General features: G+C 34.5%; 1 protein-coding gene across 1 annotated transcript in view; it reads right to left on the reverse strand.

Moving 5' to 3' along the window:
* MDGA2 (MAM domain containing glycosylphosphatidylinositol anchor 2) overlaps positions 1–22,460 on the reverse strand; it is a 729,529-nt gene that overhangs the window by 346,275 nt on the left and 360,794 nt on the right.

The raw sequence follows: 22,460 nt of genomic DNA on the forward strand, positions 1-22,460 counted from the left end.
TCCCTGGTTCTTAACCCCTTGTGCCACGAGGGAGACCCTCCCTCCATTTTTCTATTGGTTAAAGTGATTACATGCTTTCACAAAAACACTTCTCAGTTTCTAAAATATCTCACATTTATCTAAGCAGCACTGTCAATAATTTTCTTCTTCTAATTTATTTCACAATTTCCACTATGGTGCATGTGTACAGTACTTGTAAAACACGGTGTCTTCCTTTTTTATTTTTTCTCTTTCCTCATGAATTACTAGTTTAAGATACTATGTGAGTCTTCTCCTCCTTTCTCCTTTTCACAATGCTCTCCCAATTTGACATTTTAAGCCGAGTCTATTATGATTCCTCTTGTGTGTGAAACTTTTTTGCCTAATATCTGTATTCTTTGACTCACTATATTACATATTCTAATACCACAAACTCATATAGGGATAAGGAAGAGATAAAGATTCAGGAGAGAAGGGGAAGTGTTCAGTTTCAGATGTTGATAGTGAGTTAAAAAACAGGTTGTTGCTAAATATAAAGATTTACAACTTTTGGTTGACAATTGAATGGATAGAGGATAGTGACTAAGAGGATAGTGACAGAGCCATAAGAAATATCAATTAGTACAGAGAGGACAGGAAAAAAGACTTGACACATTTATAAAGTCAGGAGAGGTAGAAGGTAGAAGGAAAACAAAGAAATATGGTGTTTTAAAAGTTACACAAAGAGATGCTCAAATATGGTAGTAGGTCAGAAAATGTCACTTACAATAGAGTTGTCCATTAGGATGAACACAGACAACACGTTTCTGCCTATGAAAGTCAGGCTGACATTGGTGAACTTAAGTGAAATAGGGCTAGAGAACAGTGGAGTCAAAAGATGAATGGGGTAAGGTCGGATTGAGAAGGGGAATAGTATTATTAGGTCAAACCAGACATAGGGTGAATAGTAAAACTTTTTTTTGCCCATATGTAAAATTGAATGGTAAATATTAAATTGAATATTTTAACAATATTACACAACTATATCAGAATTTCAAAGAATTATGAGAAACAAACCATAGTCTGTATTTCCAATATAAATGTAGCCTTTTGTTAATACAATAAATGTCTAGTATTCTTCATCATTCTTTTAACTTCCCTAAAATTCCACTCTTTTTTTTTTTTAAATTTAACTTTGCCACCTTCTGTACCACGTAGGTAGATATCATCTCTCAAAACAAATCTCTTCCATAAAAAAGCCAATCAAGGTTAATCCCCAAAGCAGATAAATAGGTTTAGCCCCTCCCATATTAAAAAATGGAGACACAATGAGATATCCTCAAAATGAGAGTGTCCTCTCATCAAGGCCTCCTCTTGTCTTTTCTCTCTATGGTCCAGTGATTAGAAATAACATTCTTCTCTAAAGCATACTTCCACACCTGCTCTGCAATCCTCAGTACACAGCAGTCTGGATTCTGTCCTGTCATTTGTATTTATTTAAAACTAGGGCAGACAATAGATGAGTAATATTTTGTCATATTTTGATCTCTTACCTCACCTTCAGTCTCAGTTTACCTGCTTCCACATTTTGAAATTAGACAATTGTTCTGCTGTCCAAAACAGTATTGATGGTTACATCCCACTACTATACTCAACACCCATGAATAGAAACACATATCCAAACACACATGTAATATTTAATTTGTATGTTTATTCCAATAATTTCCTCAAAAACTAGTTAAGATCTACTAGTTAAGTAATTCAAAATAGGACATTATCCTTGATACACAAAAAAAATATGTAAATTGTTTTAAATCTGTTTTCAGTTCAATGAAGTTGTTTAAGTTTATTGGTCATTTTGAACTAGCAGCTACTATTTTAGTATCAATGTTAGCTTGTTTTCCTACCCCTTTTCCCTTAACCCCCATATTTATTTAATACTATTTTTGTATCTACTGGAGGGAAATATTTTTAATCTTTAATTTGGTGAGATATAAAATGAGAGTTCTAAGATATTTCTGGTTATTCTGTATTTAATCAAAAGAAGATGATATCTACCTAATATGACTTTGTGAAAGGCTCTGAACATGAAAGATTTGAATATTTTGTATAATTTCCTCAGCACATGTTGAGCAGCATTGTTATAAATTAATTGAGGCACCCTGAGAGACTCCCCAAAGCCCAAAGGAAGATAAGAAAAATTAAACCCCGAAGCCTCTGGTTTTAGAAAGCCATTTCTAATGTTTCCTAAATGACCGAAGTTAACATGATTTTGAGATTAGTGTTAGCTAAGAATTTAAAGCAAAGAGTTTAAAACTTTAATTTAAGCTCAAGTTTATCTATTTGTGTACAACAAATGCTACTTAAGGAGAAAGAAGAAAGTTTGTGGAAAATGGCATTTAATCACGATGTAATTATACACAAGAAATTTTCAAGTTAAATAAAGCAAAATGTCATTTAAATTCAAACACTGATAAAGCAATATTTTATGTCAAAGAACTTGCAATGCATTCTTTAACATTCTTGAACTAAGTTACTAATATCACAGAAAACTAAATGCTAAATAGTAAACCTTAATCTGAATATCATCCATAAAATGATATATATATCCTATTTTCTTCCTTAATCTGAATTATCATCCACAAAATGATATATGCACTTTATTATTCTTAGACAATGTACTATAAAACCTTGAATTTTATTGTATGAAGCTGTCCATATTTGCAACTTCAGATTTCATCAGAAATATCTTTTGTTTCCATCTAGAAGTAAAACCTACTAATACCTAAGGCTGAAAACTACAAAGACTCTTGTATGTTCTGTAGATGAAAAAAACACAAGTTTCACTGAACCTAAGGTTCTTAATTTTTTTTTTTTCTAAATAGCATTTGAACAACCTCTGACATGTGTGCCAGGAAGGGACTGTGGACCAATACATCTGCACAGCCATGCAGGGCCTACTTATGCACATCCCCCATCTCTCCAGGATGCTCTTACCCCAAACCCATCACTATTCTCTTTCCATTATTTTACAGGAGATAATTTTGATGTAAACCTGGGGATACTTGAAAGCCCATCAGATATTCTACTAGCCTGATTTTTTGCTTAAAAAGGACTTGCGTGAATGAAAGTGGATACTCCGCCTTCAAAGTAAATATTGTGGGGATTGGCAGTTTCCTGTTCTCAGATAGAAATGTGGTATCCTATGCATAATTTCCTGATTTTCCACTGGATACTATGCCACCGTCCCAAACTGTTTCCATTAAAGTTTGAGTCATCATTTTACCCAATCAATAAATTTTAGAGAAAGAAAAAAACTACTTCAAAAATTGTTGTGTAGTTTACACTACAGACTATCAATGTGGGGTGGAGGTGGAGGGCTAAGAAAGACAAACTTGATTGTATAGTATCATTCCTTATGAACTGAGTGTCAGCATGGGGTACAGTGAAGACAGAGAAACTATCATAATGCTAGAGGAGAGGTCAGCACATAATCCATAAAACGTTGATTAGGTTTTCCCTCTCTAAATCAAACTTATGAAATGGCTTCCTCTTAGTAATGTCAGAAGTCATACATCAAGTGGGAAGTGAACCCTCCAAGGTTCTTTGAACCAAATCTTCCTTGCCTCTCATAAATTATTACAGCATCTTATGAGTTCAGGACTCCCAAAGCCACAGATACTAATTATATCATTTTTTAACTTCTCTGGAATGAAATGTGCACCTAAATATACTTATATTTTTCTCTAAAATTGAGGCTTCCAACATTTTTGGAAAGAACTATAAAGACCCAGAAAATGCTAACTAAAAAATGCAATTAGTCTCATCGTTGTGCTCCAACCTTAATCACAAATTGGATTTTTAGAGAAAGCCATTATTTTTTCCAGTCTTGCCCATCCAGAAAAACATGAAATTTACTGCAGAATATGCCAAAAATGAAAACTTCAATTTGCTTCTCCAAGAGTGGCAATGGCAGGCAGAGAATTTTGAGGACCTGGCCTGCCAATTTCCCCATTGTTTCTCTCCATTGAGAAATCACTGCTGCTGCCTGTGACTAGCCCCATGAAGGACAAGTTCCTCAGCATGTCACAAAAAATGACTTTCAGACTCCAGAATAGAGGAAATAGTGTGACAGTGACACAAACCCAAATCCCCTTCTGAACCAGGCAGAGGAGTGATGCTGACAAAATAAGCATGATTCCAAATCCACCAGGGTGGTATCTTGTGAATGAGAATATAGCAAATGCTGGGCGCCTGTGAAATGCATGATAATTTGACAATCTCTAGTCATTTCTAAAACCCTGAAAAGTATATTTTTAATTTCCAGTTTAAAAACTGAAACACCCCATGAAAGCTAGTGAGTTGTCAAGGTTTATTATTATCAGCAATTCAGTTTTATACTAGAAACATTTATATCAAAATATACATTTATTAATTGAATATATAACAAATTTATATATTTCATTTTGCCATGCTGCATTCTCACTTTCACTTATTTTTTTTTTAAGATTTATTTATTTATACAAGAACTGGGGTCTAGTCAGAGGTGCAGGAGGGTGAGAGAATTCACCAGAGCCAGGAGCAGAACAGGCAGATGGACCGAAGACACTGCTGAGGGTAGCATAAGGCGAGACAGGAGAGGTCTGCCCCGTCATGTGGGAATCTCCCTGGTGGGCTGGGAATCAAACCCGAGCTGCAGAGGCTGCGGACAGCCTCACAGCGCTTGCGCTCAACCTGCTGCGCCACTGGGGAGGCCCTGCATTCTCAGTTTTAAAAGACCAGACATTCCTTTATGCCTGTAGAATTTAGGCAGGTATAGAATATACAAAGATAATTATATCAGTCATTTATATTCTGATAGGCAAAGAATACTTTTATTAAATTTCTTGGTGCTCTAAGAGTTCAAAATAAAGACATTTATCTAAATCATAAACTGTGAAGCAATTAGCAGTAAACATTGTCATTCAACCTCTAAGTTTTAAATTTTATGCTTTGGTAATTTCAAAGAAATAGACAAAGGAGTGGTGGAGTTGCCCAAATTTCTGCTCAACGGTTCCATTTCTTTCTCTTTTTTAATCAATGTATTTTATTTTTTTAAGATTTTTTTTTTAATACAAGAGCTGGGGTACAGGGCAGAGGCGTGGGAGCAAGAGAGGATTCACCAGAGACAGAGTGGGGAACAGAACAGGCAGACGGACCAAAGACACTGCTGAGGGGAGCAGCAGGTGACACAGGAGAGGTCTGCTGTGCTATGTAGGTATCTCCCTGGCCGGCTAGGAATCAAGCCCATGCTGCAGAGGCTATGGATAGTTTCACAGTGCTGCACTCAACCCACTGTGCCATTGGGGAGGCCTCAACAGTTCTATTTCTATCAATGGAAGGGTGAAGTTCTGACAATGGCGCTGTAACTCTCCCTGAGGTTTTTCTTTGTGGCACGACATTCCCCAGGAAGCCACACAGGCCCTCTTTTCTCAGATCTCCATTTCACTCAGATCCAGGGGCCGGCCCTTTGCCTCTTCTCGCTCCAGTCCCTGTGTTGCTTTGGTGCTACCGGGCAAAGTCCTACTCTCAAATTTAAACATTAAGAGTTATCATTATTAGCATTAATAATGTTAGGTATGAGAAATTTGTAGTGTCACAAAATCTTAAAATCTCAAGAGTAGTAGCAAATGGGTGACCCATAACATTTAACTAGTTTATAGTATTTTTCAATTGACTCTTTCATACTCAGCTTATTTTCTCTGTTAAAACATCTATCTAATGGTATTTTTCTTATTTATGAGCAAAGAAATTGATAAAAACAATGACTTGTAGTCATAATCTTTCTTTTTAAATCTACAACTGCTATACTTCATTTCTAATAACACCTTTCATCTAATTTATCATTTATTTTAAAATATTGTACTGTAAGTCTTCTAATAAAACCTTGAATAATTAAAAAAATGATGTCTATTAGATATTACACAAAAAAACCTATTTAAACTTTAACTTCCCCAAAAACATAGTACACAGACAGTTCAATGTTGTTCAACGTAAATAATTTTTAAAGAAATCTGAATCACTGAAACACTGTTTTTGTCTCAGATATCTGTACAGATAAAAATAGATGAATGAAACCCAATACTGGAGTGAGGCAATATATAGCTTCATATTTTTTGGATGGGAAACATTGAGTTTTTCTAGAAAGTAGTTTGTCAATGGAGATGCAAATGTAAAGCAAACCTAATTTTGGGGTCATCTAAAAAATTATTTACTGTAAAGACATAAAATGCTAAAAGATACATACACAGATATTCCCACTGCAATATTTAAATTGGGAAACAACAGTTTTTATGAAGAACTAGTATACTATTAAGAAAGGCTATGTAACTCCAAATTTATGGACACACAAAAATCTTTGACTGGATTTTTAAAAATTAGGTTGGGAAAGAATGTGGACCTTATAGAGATTGAGTCAGCACTTTGTTTGTGAGCAGGGACTCTGAATCCAAGTGTCTCGGTTAAAATTTCCACTCTAACATTAACTGTGTTACATTGAAAATATGATTTGGCCTTTCTGTGTCTGTTTTGGTATCTGGAAAACGGATTAATCAAACATCTCTCAAAGGATTTAGTGATGATGTGAGGATTAATGCTCATTGAATCAACATCCAATCCATCTTGAGCTGGCAGTAAATGTAAGCATGAAATTTTCAAATTTATGTGCAAATCTTGCACATGTACAAAGTATGTGTACAGATGTATATTTATATGGTGATTTCTATAAAGATATTCTTTGATTTTTTTCTATTTTCCATATGTATTGATAACATTACAAAACAAAGAATCAAATAAACAAAATATAGGATTAATAAATGGTGAAAGATCCATAAATAGATTAATACCAATATAAAATGATATAAATTATGCTTATTGACATGCAAAGAGATCCATAACATATTGCTGAGAATAATGTGCATGTGACGCCCCTCCTCCTTCGTGTGCTACTGCAGACTATGTGTGGAGAGACATGACTAGAGGGATGTTGACCAGAAGGCTAACAATGGTGGTAACTTGGGATGTGAATTTCCTAATATCTTTGCCTTCTTCCTAATATGGTCTGTATTTTCCTTTTTTTTTTTTTTTAATAATAAGCACTTTCCCCCCCAGGACTAATAAAATGAGCTTGTAGTTTATCTCTAGGTTTCAGAGCCAAGTTCTACCTCTAACTGTATTACTTCCTCTATTTCCACTTTAAGTTGTATTAATTCTCTTAATCTCAACGGATAAAGGAAATATTTGTGTATCTGAACCCACCAGATTTTCTCCCCATGAGCTTCAGGCCAATTTTAGTTGATTTAGAATCTTGTGAGTTTTCTTAGCTATGACTCTGAGTTTCAAAATTCCTACTCTCTTCTGTGCCCTGCTAAGTTTGTCTAAAGCATAATCACCACTTCTGTCTATAACTTTGAGCAACTCTGACTTTTTTACTTATTATGTTATTTTAAATGACCATGTTATTAAAGTCCCTAAGCATCATGTAGTATTAAAACCTGCTATCATCATTGGAGCATGACAAATACTTTTTTCTCATCTTCCAAGATACTAATTCATCTTTGCTCTTTCTGTTGCCAGTTCATTAATGAAAATCTCTTAACAACTTCTTGCATTCTGCCCACCCAATTTTAACATGTTTTCAACCCACTTGTATAATAAACATGATAATAAATAAAAATCCATATAAATGACATAAAAATCCACATGAAAAATTCATTAAAGGATCAAACTCATTATGATCTAGATCACCAGCTTTATCCACTTCCCCAGACCCCCTCCAATGAATAATCACTCACGTTGTCATCTTACTTATCCCTGCCTTTATACTGGCCCCTTCTTCCAGGGATTTATCTGACAAATGCCAACATTACAATTTTACAATATCAACATAATTTTAAGCAGTAACTAAAATAATCCAAATTTCAAGGAAAGAAAAGTGAAAGTATTATCTCAATAGTAATTATCTAACACAAGTAATTTCTCTTAAATATTTGCTTAATGTTATTGGTAAACAATGAATATATACATATATGTATGTCCTAATTAAAAAGTCTTTAATGATAAAATAATTGAAACTTTCTCATGTAGCTAATTTACAGTATTGGGTTTGAGCTGGATTTCCAGTGTTGGAAATACTAGCCTATAACTTTGGATAACTCATCTTCCTCATATATAAAATGGGAATGATATGCTGTTGTAGAATCATATTAGATAATGAATGTCTAGATTTCCCATTGTACATGTCTCACAGCACTAAACATTCAGAATTTTAGGGATTTTTCTGTCGGTCTGAAGTCTCCATGTGTGGAGAAACAATATTATTACTAATTAGTAAAATTGATATTTAGTTTCCAATAATAATACTTTGAAAAGCTAGAAATGAGAATTTCTAAAAATAGTATCAACTTTATGTAAACTGTATAAATTGTGCAAGTAATGAAATAATCAATTTGTAAACAAATCTAAACATACCATTTTGAAGCCGATCAAGTAAATTAACAAAAAGTATTTCTGAAAATTTCAACTGAAACGGGTGCTTTTCAAAAACAAACATAGAAGAAAACTTTTTTAATCCAGTAAATACTCTTTCACTTAATGTCAAAAACCATTATTTAAAATAAATATTGGGAAATACCTAATGAATAATGAGTAGCTTTATCAACAGAGAGGCAATTCAGATAGGCTTTTGTCTAATTAACCACTATAATCAGCATTCTTAGAAATAGCATTTCAATATTCAGAGTGCAAGGCACTCCACCATAACCTCAGAAGAAGCTAAACATTTGTAGAAATTTCAAAGACATATCTAAAGAAATTATTGTAAAATGCCATTTTTAATACTAAAGTTCTAATACCTAAAATGAGTAATTGAGGAATGACATAAGCCAAAAATGTTATTATGCAGATGAAACCTCCATTTTAATTAAGGGCCAAGAATGAGAGACCTGAAGGTCTAATTCCAGAGCTATTTTGACATATATCAAATGTTCCTTAATTTCCAATAAAAGGCCTTTTGACAAGCTCTCATGTTAATATGTTCCTATTAGTTACCAGTATCTTAAGTGGTGTTTTGTCACTGACCTCATCAGTATATCAAACTATGACAGAAAATTAAAAGTTGCACACAATAATTCAGATGATAGTCTCTAACCAGATATTTAGAAGAGTACCTCAATAGCAATGAAACATGATTATCTTTCTTTTCTACTTTATTTATTTGATAGGAGTCACTAAAGAAAAATTGAATACAAAGATAAATAGTCCTGTAGTTTCTCAAAATCTATTTCACTTAAAATTTAGTACAGAGGTTACCTAATTCAATTCTGGAAATAAACATCCACATTAAGTAAATAGAACAAGAAATAATTTTATGAAATCTAAAGACAAAGTTTGGTCATAATATATGTTTGCATATATTCCTGGAAAGCTGAAAAAAAAAAAAAAAAAAAAAAAAAAAAAAAAAAAAAAAAACCTCACTCACCTTGACATGGAAGAGACCAAATCCACATGGATATTTGCCCAAATTGTTTATTTATATAAGGTAGCAGGTTAAAATATATGATTGTTTATCACTTATTAGGTAGAAATTGTAGAACAGTATGCTATGGAGCTACAGGGATTTTACAGTTTGGGGAACAGTTTGCTTAAAGCTCACAATCACATTTTCTCAAAAAAATCTTCCTGTGGTGCTTATCAAAACAGAAGAAGTATTCCTCTAGAATGGGCATATGCCCATGACTCATTCCAATTTGGTTATCTAGGAAAAAGGATCAAACACTGCAAGGCTATCACCTGTGCAACCCTCTTCTTGCCCTTGTTCTAGAGGACACATGCATTACATTGCAGGGTGACCCAGACACCACCCATCGGACAGCACACCATCCATATTGCTGGCCCAGACCTTGGCTCTACCCCCAGGCCTCTATAGACAGTGATTTATTCGACAGTTTCTCTTAAATGTCTTATTTTACCCACAATATATCCAAAATTGAACCCATGACTCAAAACTTCCCTCTTCTAAAAAAAATCTCGCAGCCTTCTCTCTGCGAGAGAAATAGTAATGGCATCAGAAAAGTTGCTTATACCAGATGCCCAGGACTTATCCTTGATGTCATTACAAGTGTTTGATTTTATCCTACCAATTGGCCCATTCACTCCATCTTCACAATTATACCAGCAAAATCACTGTCATTTCTTGCATCTGTGAGAGATCTCTCATATCTCTCATTCAGATGACGACAAGAAGCAACCTAACTAAATTCCACTTTTCCAACTATGTCTCCAGGAGAACACTAGAGATATTTCAAAGTGACTATATCAACATCTTAACTAAGAACCTTCAGTGATTAGCGAATGCTCTTAAATTAAAGTTGCTATTAATGGGGTTCTGAAATCCCTGAAAGCTCTTCCCCCATTTCCAGAGGGTATTCAATCTCACATTCTCCCTTCTTCCAGTCCCTCTAACTTTCTGGGTTTAGTGCTGGCCCAAGATCTCTGCTCATGTTGTTCTTTCTAGTTCTAAATTATTTTCCTCTCAATCTATTTATTACTTACTGAGAACTCATCTTCAGTGTCCCTCCTCAGGACGAGGTACATTCTCTAGGCCCACTAGATAAATCACTGATTTATGAACACTCACAACAATGTGGACCTTTTCCTCATACTACTTGCCATATAAAAAATTTTTACACTTGTGTGATTATAAAAGTCAATCTCAACAGTTAGAAGTAATTTTTTAAGGGCAAGAGTAGTGTCTGACTTTATTCAGAATTATAGCCCAGTTACCTAACACTCAGCCCAACATGTAATGCGTTTCATTAAATGCTTATGAATAAATGTATGAATGCAGGAGAAAACAATAGGTTATATAAATATATAGTAGAAAGGAAGGAAAGTAAGAAGGGAAATTAAGGAGTAAAGGTGAGATAATTTACATCATAATTTCCTTAAGCCTAAGTCAGGTTTTAGTCTGTCTTTCATGTAGTTCGTTCATTATGTGGCAATTTCTACATATAAAATGTCTGAAAACATGCTGCTAAAAATGCCTAATGTGAATTATGTTATATTATTTCCTGTAAGGGTTACATTACAATTTTCTTTTACTGGTGGTGTGTCTTCAGTTACCTCCTATTATTCTGGACTGGAACAATAGATTATCTGTTTTATGTAAGCATATCACAGATACTATCATTTATAAATAATATTCCTAGGTTCAATAAAATTCAATCATTCGTCTCTTCCCAACCAGATTTTGTGATCTACTTTTCTGACTTGTGGATAAATAGCAAAATATCTATACAATCAGCAAAATTCTATTTTTCATTCAATAAAGCACTTGTCTCTACCCATATTTAGATTTTTATGTACCTTGGTCTGTTAAACCTATTTTCCTCCTACAACACCAACACCTTACAAACTGTGAGACTAAAAGCACATTAGACATTAAACCAACACATGCTGCTAAATTCCAAATAATGGAAAGAATGCAGTGAAAACATTTCATCTTTTTAGGTTTATCTTCATGATGAAATTTGTCTTCAATGATAGAACAATTCATGGCTGGACAAATTTACCTAATTTTTCTGAGGACCAAGAGGGCAAAGTAATACTCTATGCCTTGAATTATCTTGATCTGACAGTAGAAAAGAGAAACAAAAATGCTTTAATATTTTTGAATTATAACAAAATAGCACAAGCTATAGGTTTAGATGGAATGTAGAACCTCAAAACTTCCAAATTCTCACAATATGATCTTCTTTAGAAAAAGATTTTCAGAGATAAGCAAGTTGAAATGAAGTCCTCAAAGTGAGCCCTAATTCATATGACTAATGTTCTCACAAAAAGGGGAAATTTGGTCACAGACAAGGAGACTGCATATGAACATGGAAGCAGAGATGGTGTGGTGTATCCAACCAACCCAAGAATCGCCGAAAATTGTCAGCAAAACCACCAAAAGACAGGAGAGCAGTATGGAACAGATTCTTCCTCATGGTCCTCAGAAGGAACCAATTCTAGCAATACCTTTATCCCAAACTCCCAGCCTATAGAAATGTGAGACCACAAATTGTTAGTTTAAGTCACCAGTTTGTGACGATAGGTACTTAGCATGGCAACCCTAAGAAACTAATACACAAAAGATTTAATAGTGAGAAAGATGAATGTTTACAGCTTGGCATTTCTCCCTGATGATACGATGAAATAGTCACCAATGTAAGATCTAGGAGTGGGGATGATAGCACCACAGCGACCTACCTTTAATCCTTCTTGTTCCCTTCTATTTTCTTCTCTCTTTCTCTAGCTCTCTCACTCTCATTCTCCCTTCCTTTGCTATTTTTTCTCTTACTTTCCTCACTTCTGTTCTTCTTTCATTTGGATAACAAGATCAGAAGTCATGGTCTCAGCCTCCAAGAACACTATTAAAATGAAATGAGGGCCTCCCTGGTGGCTCAAGGGGTTAAGCACAGCGCTGTGAAGCTATCCATAGCCTCTGCAGCACGAGTTCGATGCACGGCCAGCCATGGAGAAAGTCACATGGTGCAGCAGACCTCTCCTGTCTCGCCCGCTGCTCCCCTTGGTGTATTTCAGTGTATTTCAGTCAGTCTGCCTGTTCTGTTACCCACTCTGTCTCTGGTGAATCCTCTCACTCCCCACAACTCTGGCCTGTGCACCAGTTCTTGTATGCATAAATAAATAAATCGTTAAAAAAATAAAATAAAAAGAAATGAGTTCTCTGAGGAGTGTTTAAATTCACTGTTTTGTACTTAAACATTGTGAGAGAAAAAGAGAAATGGTTATAAAATCTAAATTGTTATAAAAATATAAATCTCCCTCTACTATTCCTGGAGGGGAACAAGCTGGACTAAAGAGATTTAAGGCTTTCTTGATTATCTGCATTTGGACTAAAGTTAGGAGAAAATGATCTATCTCTGCCATTTACCCATGAATCATTGTAATCCATATAAAACTGAACTAAAACTTTTAAGAGATAATGGCCAAAGGGAACATGAGCAAGAATTTCATTGGCTGAGGAGTTTCATGGATACCCTATGGGATATTATGGCAAAGATGGGAACATCCCAGGAAACAAAAAACGTGTATGTGACTAGAAATGACATATTTGAAGTTGAAAGAAAGAAGAATAGATTGTGATTTCTGATTGATTAGCTGACTGTCCTTAGCATGAGAGTGGAAACACACACACACACACACACACACATATACACACACAGACCACAAAGTGGTATTTAATTAATTCTGGGTAATTCTAACCATTTGCCTTTGAGATTGCCCCTATGTAGAAGGTCTAATCAATGCCACTGCAGTAATGAAAGAATCTATTGACATTTTTCAATTATTTGTTTTTGACACATTTGGCATTTGATAGAGAAACATTAGCATTATATAATAATTTTGGCAAAATTTATCAAATTAAAAATTTTGACCAAAAGATATATCCAATTGCCAACTGTTACATGTTGGTTTCCTTTATGACTGATAATTAAAATTCAACCTCTAGCACTAGTCAGTGTTTAATACCAGGTGCCCCCAACCATAGGGATATGGTTACCCTTTTATTTATGTGCTACAAACAGATCTAGTAAAACAAGAAAAGCTAATTAAGAGTTGTCCATTACTCTGTGGTATTAAAATTACTATAGTGTTTTTTTTTTTTTATTCTTTTTTCTGTTTTAAGATTTATTTATTTATTTATACAGTCACTGGGTACAGTCAGAAGCATGGGAGGGTGAGAGAATTCACCAGAGCCAGAGCGGGGAGCAGAATAGGCAGACTGACGAAATACACTGCTGAGGGGAGCAGCGGGCAGCAGGAGAGGTCTGCATGCCATGTGGGACCCTCGCCAGCAGCGGGGGATCGAACAGGCACTGCAGAGGCTGCAGGCAGATTCGCAGCCCAGCGCTCAGCCACTGCGCCACTATGGGAGGCCCCTATAGTGCTTTTTGAGTCATAGAAAAAAGAAAAATTACATTACTATTCATAAATGACAGTTAGCGATACAAGTTAAAGATGGTTACAAAATGGGCTACAATGATCTTTGAAAGGATATAGTCACACATTAAACAAAATGAACAGGAAGAAAATTCTACAATCTTTTTGGCTCAAAAATTGACATGCCCATATTTCTTCCATCTATTAATAACTATTGATCACACATATTCAGAAAAATAACAATTATTTAATAATTCTCCCTGTAACAAATAATTTTAGTAAGGCTCCTTTCATTTTTAGAAGTTATTATTTTATTACAACATGCAGCATTCTATTTAGAAACAGCTAGATTATTTATAATTAAACCATAAAAAATGCCTTTTTCAAAATACCGAACTTCAAATGGAAGAATAAACTAATTTAAAAAAAAAAGTTTTTTTTATATAAAGGAAAACATTTTTCATGCACAATTTTCTATTCAGATTGATTTGCAGTCATTAGACACACATGCTGACCAAACACAGGTCACATGTCACAGAGTATATGTCTGTAAAACTCACACAGCGGGAACTGCCATAACAGCAATGTAGTCACTTGTTGGAGGGATGAGGTAAGGGCTCCTACATGTAACATAAACCATCCTCTTGCTTAATAAGTATTCTGCTGACAGGTGTTCAAATGTCAGAATTAGGTTATTCTCTGACAGCAGTTTTGGGAAAGAGTCTTGCAATGCAATTTATTTAGTGCTTTATTTACTTTTATGTTAATATTCATGCATTCTCGTAAGAAAACACAACCTGAAAAATGAAGCTTACTGCTAAAATCTGATGAAGTTACGCAAACTGACAAGGATATACAGATTCTAGAGAAACAGAATTCAGTCTTATTTTACCATTTTATCCTTCAGGAACAGTGCTAGAATAAAGGAGGCAGCATTTTTTTTTTACAAGTTTTTTTTTTTTTTTAAGATTTATTTATTTATGCACACAAGAACTGGGTACAGGCCAGAGAGGTGGGGGGTGAGAGGATTCTCCAGAGACAGGATGGGGAGCAGCAGAGGCAGATTTACTGAAATATACTGCTGAGGGGAGCAGCAGGCAAGACAGGAGAGATTTGCTACACCATGTGGGTAGCTCTCTGGCCGGGGATTGAACTCGTGCTGCAGTGGCTGTGGACAGCTTCATAGGTTGCGTCTTAACCCCTTCCACCACCAGAGGAGGCAGTACTTTTAATGCCACACTACGCAGAAAACATGACTCACATAAAAAAGTAATTTCTTAGGTACAGCCACATCTCAGATGTAGGTATTTTCTGTGGATACTCAGATTCTCCATTTGAATTGAGATAGCATAATAATTTTAGGTTCTTTGAAGGATAGATGTTTGTAATTTTTTTGTCTAAAGCCTGTCTTCCCTCCCACCCCCCAGGAACCATGAGCCAAAATGCAAATACTGGAAATATCTTAATAACATTAGATCATGTCAGCTAATATATAACCACCTCCCATGCCTTGATTTTCACCACTATGAACCCATCAGAAACAAATAGATCGCCCTCCCTGTGGATGATGTTTATTATTAATAGAAATCTTGCAGTTGTCACAAATAATCAAGAGAAGGGGGAGCCTTCTCTTACATCATAAAAACAGAGAAACAAATTATGGGGTGGTAGAAAATCCCCTCCCCTTTAAAAACTAACTTCATCTACTGCTCTGGGAACAACTTCATTATGGTTAGATAATGCTAGAACTAGAAAAAAAAATGGCATGCATATATATGGTTTATATATCTAGGTGAAACTTTTGAGTGATTATAAAGATTCAAAATAAAGGGCTCAGTCACAGTTATTCTTGAAATGACTTATGGTTAGACTTCATTAATAGATGTGATAAAATAATTGGTTCATTTCCTACATAGGAGATAAAAGACAAAATAAAGCTGTCTAAAAAGATTTACTAAACATTCTCAACTGGAATGACATCCTCAATTAGAATTAGTTTGCAAAATTACTTCAAAAGTAGAAGCTGGCAATAGCATGAGAACAAAGAAGTTCAAACAAACTAGAAAGGATTGTGATAAGAATAAATGTATGATATCATGTGGAAGAAATAAGTATGAGAAAAACTATATCTCAAATAATTCCATTCAATTCATTTTAGCAAATATCTAATTGAGTAGATAACTGTACAAAATTTTATAGTAAGAAGTGATGCAAAAGTATATAAAACATTCTTTTGTTCCAGAAAATTATAATTAGGTGAATCAGATACATTAGCAGTGCTCATGGGTTAGCGGTACCAGAATCTTTGGGAATGCATTTAAAAAATGCACATTCCCATATCACCCAGAAAATGTTACCTTTCATCTGGAGAAGATCAGAATATTTTCTTTTTTTAGTGAAAATTAGTCCCAATTCTGGGATTCTCTGTGAATGTTTTTAGTCCAGAAACATTACATCAAATAATTGTGTCAAAATTATCATAAGAGAAATGTCATGTTTTTTGTTTAGTTTGCTTGAAAAATATGATGAAAAAGCAAAATCTCTCATATTTTTTTGACCATGAACCTTTGTCACCATATTTCAGATTTTAATACAAGCTGTTGAGATTGTCATCTTTGAAATATGTGAAGTTGTTTCCTTGATTTATGTCAATGTTTATCTTACTTTGCTAAAGCGTAAAGCAAGATAAGTGCCATAAATGTTGTTCAATATTGTATAGTGGGGGGCAGGGGAGAAATTAGGCTGCCTTAGGAGTAATTAAATCAAAAAGATGTAGACTCCATATATGACATAACAACCTTCAGGAAGATGGATCAAGGATCAATAGGCACATTTACTTGAACAAAAAGCAGAACGGGACTATAACAAAAACAAACAACAGGGAATGATGGTTTGTTGCACCATAACTTTGGAAATAAAGGTTAGCAAAAGCAGAAAAAATAAAAAAGGAACTGGAAAAAATAAAGGTGGTGAGAATAAAGCCAGGAAATAGCAAGGAAAATATGGGAATGAGAGGTTGCAAAGTCAGATACTCTGGGCATTTAAGATAGGACTTGATTTCTCAACTTATCCTTAACTAAGGACATGAGAAAATCAGCACCACTATAGTCATGCATCAGTTGTGATTGGGATGATTCCATCTGTCGGCTCATTGCGGGATGGACATCTCAATCTTCAGAGAATCCTGGCTTCATGCCAGGAAAAGGAGCTATGGAGCTGGGTGACAGGCAGTGTAGACTCTTTTCTCTTTGACCATTTATCATCATAAAATAACAACTGCATTAAAATCTGCAAACCTAATGAGTCAGAATATTTTGGATCAGTCAACACAAGAAGCTGTGTTAACAACATTCACAATAAAATGTGACCATTTATTTTCTAATACATGAATACACTGAAGAGTACTGCAATAGAGCTTCACTTAGCATGACATGGGGAAATGAGGGTTGCAGGGAAAGCATCTAGCAAGGGAGGAGGGGACCTGAAGATCGTCTCTGAGAAACTGGAAATGAGCTGAGCTTTTCAGGATGATTAGAACTTAATTGTGCACAGAGATAAAGGAAAGAAAGTATATGTCAGGTATAGAGAAAAGCCATAACAAAAATTCAGGGGTGAGATAATAAAAAAGTCCTAAGGATATTTAAATATCTGATAAAAGAAAACAGTGAGAAAATAAAGTAATACAATTAAGTGGGTCAGATTAGCAAGGAGTCTAGATGGTAAAGGAGTTAAGAACATATAATATGGAAAATAATAAAGACTCACAGGTTTCTGAAAACCTTATCTAAGACTAGATAAGATAAAGTTATAGAGAGACCAGTTCATGTGAAATAACTGAAGGAAAGATGTTCTAGGTCATTTTTCTTTCTGGGCATAAATGGATCAATTTAAGATACAGTCACAGTAGCAAAAACTAGAATATATTTGGAATTTCAAGCAAAAGAATTTGAGTTTATTAGCTATGTATTGAGCATGATGATATAATATGAGAGAGTAATCTAAAATGGAAGCAATATAAATTTAAAAAAAATGGGCCTCTCTGATGGCCTAGGGACAAACTCTCAGTGCTATCACCACCACAGCCTGAGTTTGATCCCTGGCTTGGGAGCTAACCTTCATATATCACAGCAGACCTCTTTTGTCTCATCTGTTGCTCCCCTTAGCAATGTATTTCAGTAGATTTGCCTGTTCTGCTCCCTACTCTGTCTCTGGTGAATCTTCTCACTTCCTGCGGTTCTGGCCTACATCCCAGTTCTTCTACCAAAAAAAAAAAATGTGGAAATAATACAAAAACTTGAAGATCTGAACTTTCTATTACATTCCCTCTTTTAATGAATGGTACCAAAAAAATCACACACTGTAACAAACTGTATTCTGCAAATCATCCCACACGTTCTATCCCACCAGATACTTAAACATATATAAATATACTACTAATGAAAGTTATAAGGTATACTAAATAACGCTTACTATGTGCCAGGCACTCTCCTATGCACTTTACACATCTCAGTTTAATCCTTACAACAATTTTATGAGATTAGTATTATTCTCCTGATTTTACAGCTGAGTAATAACTGAGATTCAGAAGGTTAAATAGCATGTCCAGGGGTACAGAGATAGTAAGGCATTGATGCTTGTGTTATATTACCCCTAAATAATTATAAATTATTATTTGCCAGTACATTTTTCTCCCATTGATCTAGTTAAGGGAACCTTACCTAAACTATATCACAGTGTGCATATGAATGTTTCTGGTCTTATTTTATCCCCTTCTCAAGGCACTTTCCATCATGCTTGTCACACCAATCATTCTAAAATGCAAGTTAAAACATTACTCTGTCCTTAGGCAAATAAAATAGCATATACATAGTTGTACCATTTTTATAAACTCTTAATCACAGAGAGAGAGAGAGAGACAGTCAGACAAATTGGTTATGGCTTATCTTGACTTTAGAAATAGAGATATTAAGTGTTATTGATCCCTAGAGTAGAACAATCTATTACTCCTTCCTCTCTTCAGAGAAATCATTAATTTTGCTTCACTGAAGACATTTTTATCAGTCTCTGTCCTGTCAGGAATCAGATGTCACTCTTAAAAAGCATGATGGAAGATAGATAGGTGAAGGAACTGTTTACCTAGGAGAGGTTGCAGTTTGAGTAAACAGTCACATTGGTATATGACCCTGGGGTAGTGAGAGCTGGAGGTCACTGGGTCTGCAGAGACTTGATCTGTCCAGACCTACTGACAGGAAGGGCCACTGACAAGAGCCCTATTTAGGCCAGAGTATCACTGTCACTGACACATTGTGGGCCCCTAAGAGAGGAAGCTGGGGAATAAATCCTTCCCTCCCCTGTCATGCTCAACCTCTTATCCAAACTTATTTCTGCCCCTCGATTCCACTGATATGAGGGAATCAGAAGATGGAAGACAAGCAATTAGTTAAATGGGACACACATTTCAAACTGCCAAGGAGCACAGTGATGTAGACAAGGGTTGAGTGTGAATGTGGACATAAATGGGGAAAAGCCAGCACATTCATCTGCCTTCATTACAGTCTTGTTTTTGACATAAAGTCTTATCTGAATGTAAGAACAAGCAAATCATCTAATACTCAGCTACAGGAAGGATGCTGGGCTTACTTTTCCAGCTGTCTTATTGCTAGCATTGTGTAGTCTCAAGGATTTTGGCAGGTAGAGACATGCATAAATCCTCATTGCCAAACAAATAAAACCAATGTAGAGCAAGAGCAGATTAGTGTATTCCATCTTTCAGAAATATCACTTTATTTCAACAGCTTTTAGGATTGTTTGCCATCATTACTTATTTACAATGGTCAATGTAAATTACTATACATACATTAATATTATGCACATATATACACATATTGTACATATATACATGTACATGAGCATGTGAATATTTTGGTGTTTTTTTATATACTTACTATGTTTTATATTTCACAATTACTGATTTAAAGTTTATGTAACCTGGGACAGTGTGTATCACCTCATTTAGCACAGAAGACTCCTAAAGCAGGAAGGGAGCAAATGAGTAACAAAAGTCCACATATTTAAAAAAAAGGGGGAAGCTAGGGTTCAAAGCACAGGGAAGCATAGGGATTTAATGTTAACTTGAACTCTTAATTACAAAGTCTTGCCACCTACAATTGATGAATCACAAAGAACAATATACTATTATGCATTTGTTTCTGGAAAACAAACAAACAAACAAAAACACTACCTATCCTCTGATAACATTAACAAATTCAGTCTGGAAGCTCTTTCATGATCAAAAAGGATTGAGGTGATTACAAGCAACAATCTGTATGTATACAATAGTTGGGTTTGAGTATTCCACAATGTCAGTGGAAGATGAACTAAATTACTATCTGGAAGACAATATGGACTTAGACACAAATACCCAAAGAAATCTAGAGAGAGAGATTTTCTTCACACAGTTTGTTACCTGTGAAATCCTATATTTCCACCAACTCAGGGAAACTTAAATGAGGAGCTGAGAAAAGTAGAAAAAGGAAGTGAGCAGAGAAGAAAACTACATACTAGAGAATCCACTGTTCTGTTTGTCTGTCTATTCTTTCAGGTACCAGACGTGATAGTAATTAAACAACAATCAGAGAAAAGTTTGACATAAACCATTTTACTAAAGTAAGTTCATATTATAAATATCAGACCAAAAATAAAAACCAAACAATCCCAGTGCTTTTGAAATATAAATGGTAAATTCTTTTTTAGACCTGTTACCCATTTTAGCCTGCTAGGATTATGGAAATGTATTTGGATGGTGCTATATCTCTCCCAAAAAGAAGATGGGAATCATGACAACATTTGGGGACTCTTATATTTTAAATAAATTGACTAAAGCAGAGTTACAGAATTTCTAACAATGTTTTATTTTTAATCTTATTTCTTAGTGAAAAACACCATATATGTGATGGCTTATATTTTAAAATGGGAAACCAGGGAAATGCAAAGGAAGACATATCTTTCAAGCAGTATTTATAAGACATGTCTTTTAATTCAACACAATAGCAAAGGGAAAAACATAAACATTTGGTAAACTTTAAGTTGAAAGAGCAGAACTCTGATAGTTAAATGAAGTGGTACCTTTGAAAGAGAGGCTAAACACACAGCATGCATTTCTTCATCCAAGACAAGATACAGCCAGAATAATTTCTATTCTCCAGTCAATTCAATCATGACATTAGACAGCAGATCACAGTAAATAATGTTCATTGCACAATTATTTATGCTTCTCTGCAACCAGCAGGAAAAAAAATCAAAGATATGCAATATTTAGACCCATAACCTATGTAAATGATTTCTCAAAGAACCATATAGAGGGTATTTTCTTTTTAACAATTAAAATAGGTATAGTGAAATGAGATGCAATGTAAACAGTTCTATTGGACATTTTTCAGATTCCTTGTCTATCTAAATTCACATAATTTTTAAAAGTAAAGAACAGAAAGGCAGTTTCTCTGAAAGAATTATTTTTTCAGGACTTTGCAATATAATCTCTCTGCATATTTTTAGAAGTTCAAGAGATTTAGGACTTATCCAGTATTAATGAACTTCAGATTGGGCTGACTTTGTGGTATATTTAAAAATGTATTTTTAAGAATATTAAGAATATATATATAATGTATATCCCAAATAACACATATCATAAATAACATATTTTATATATATATATGTCCAGAATAATTGAAATCAAGAGCTCAAGTAGACATCTGCACTACCATATTCACCATAGCATTATTTATCCAAGATAAGGAAAAAACTCAAGGTCCAGCAACAGATGAATGACTAAAGAAATTTGTGGCATGAGCATACAATGGATTATTACTTAGTCTTCAGAAAATAAGGTAATCCTGCTAGTTGCAACATCATGGAAACCTGGGGGACATTATGCTGTGGAAAATAGGCCAAACATACAAAGACTGCATGATTATAAAAAGTATCTGAGTCAAAATTTACAGAAGCAGAGATTACAATAGTGTTTGGCAGGGGCAGAAGGGGCTGAGGGAAAAGGACAGCTTCTTTTTCTTTTTTTTTTTTATAAGTATTTGAAGATACAATTCTCCATATAAGATTACTAATAAGAATTTTTTGATGATGAAAGTTTTATAAATAGCAGTAGCATCCAGGAGGAATCATTAAAGAGAGCAATGCAAGTATGTTAACATTAAATATGAAAAGAGGTAGCTATATAAGCATAATCAAATTCTAAAAAAATAAAAAATTAGAAAGCAACAGTGACTTTAACATTAAAGGAAAATATTTTTTATGAAAATAAAAGTCTTCTTATAATAGGATATAATTCTTCAAATGCTCAGATTAGAAAGAAAATGTAATTTTCTGTATGTAACCCTAAGCAGTTTGGTATGAAACATGAAAAAGAAAATCAACAGAAAATTTATACAAGTTATCATTCCAAATAATAAAAAGGCAGAAAAGTAAAATTTTATGCTGTAGAACTAGTATTTTAATCTACCTGT

Source organism: Talpa occidentalis, unplaced genomic scaffold (genome assembly GCF_014898055.3).
Source record: "Talpa occidentalis isolate TD23 unplaced genomic scaffold, MPIMG_talOcc4v2.1 talOcc4.11, whole genome shotgun sequence".
Lineage (NCBI taxonomy): Eukaryota > Metazoa > Chordata > Mammalia > Eulipotyphla > Talpidae > Talpa > Talpa occidentalis.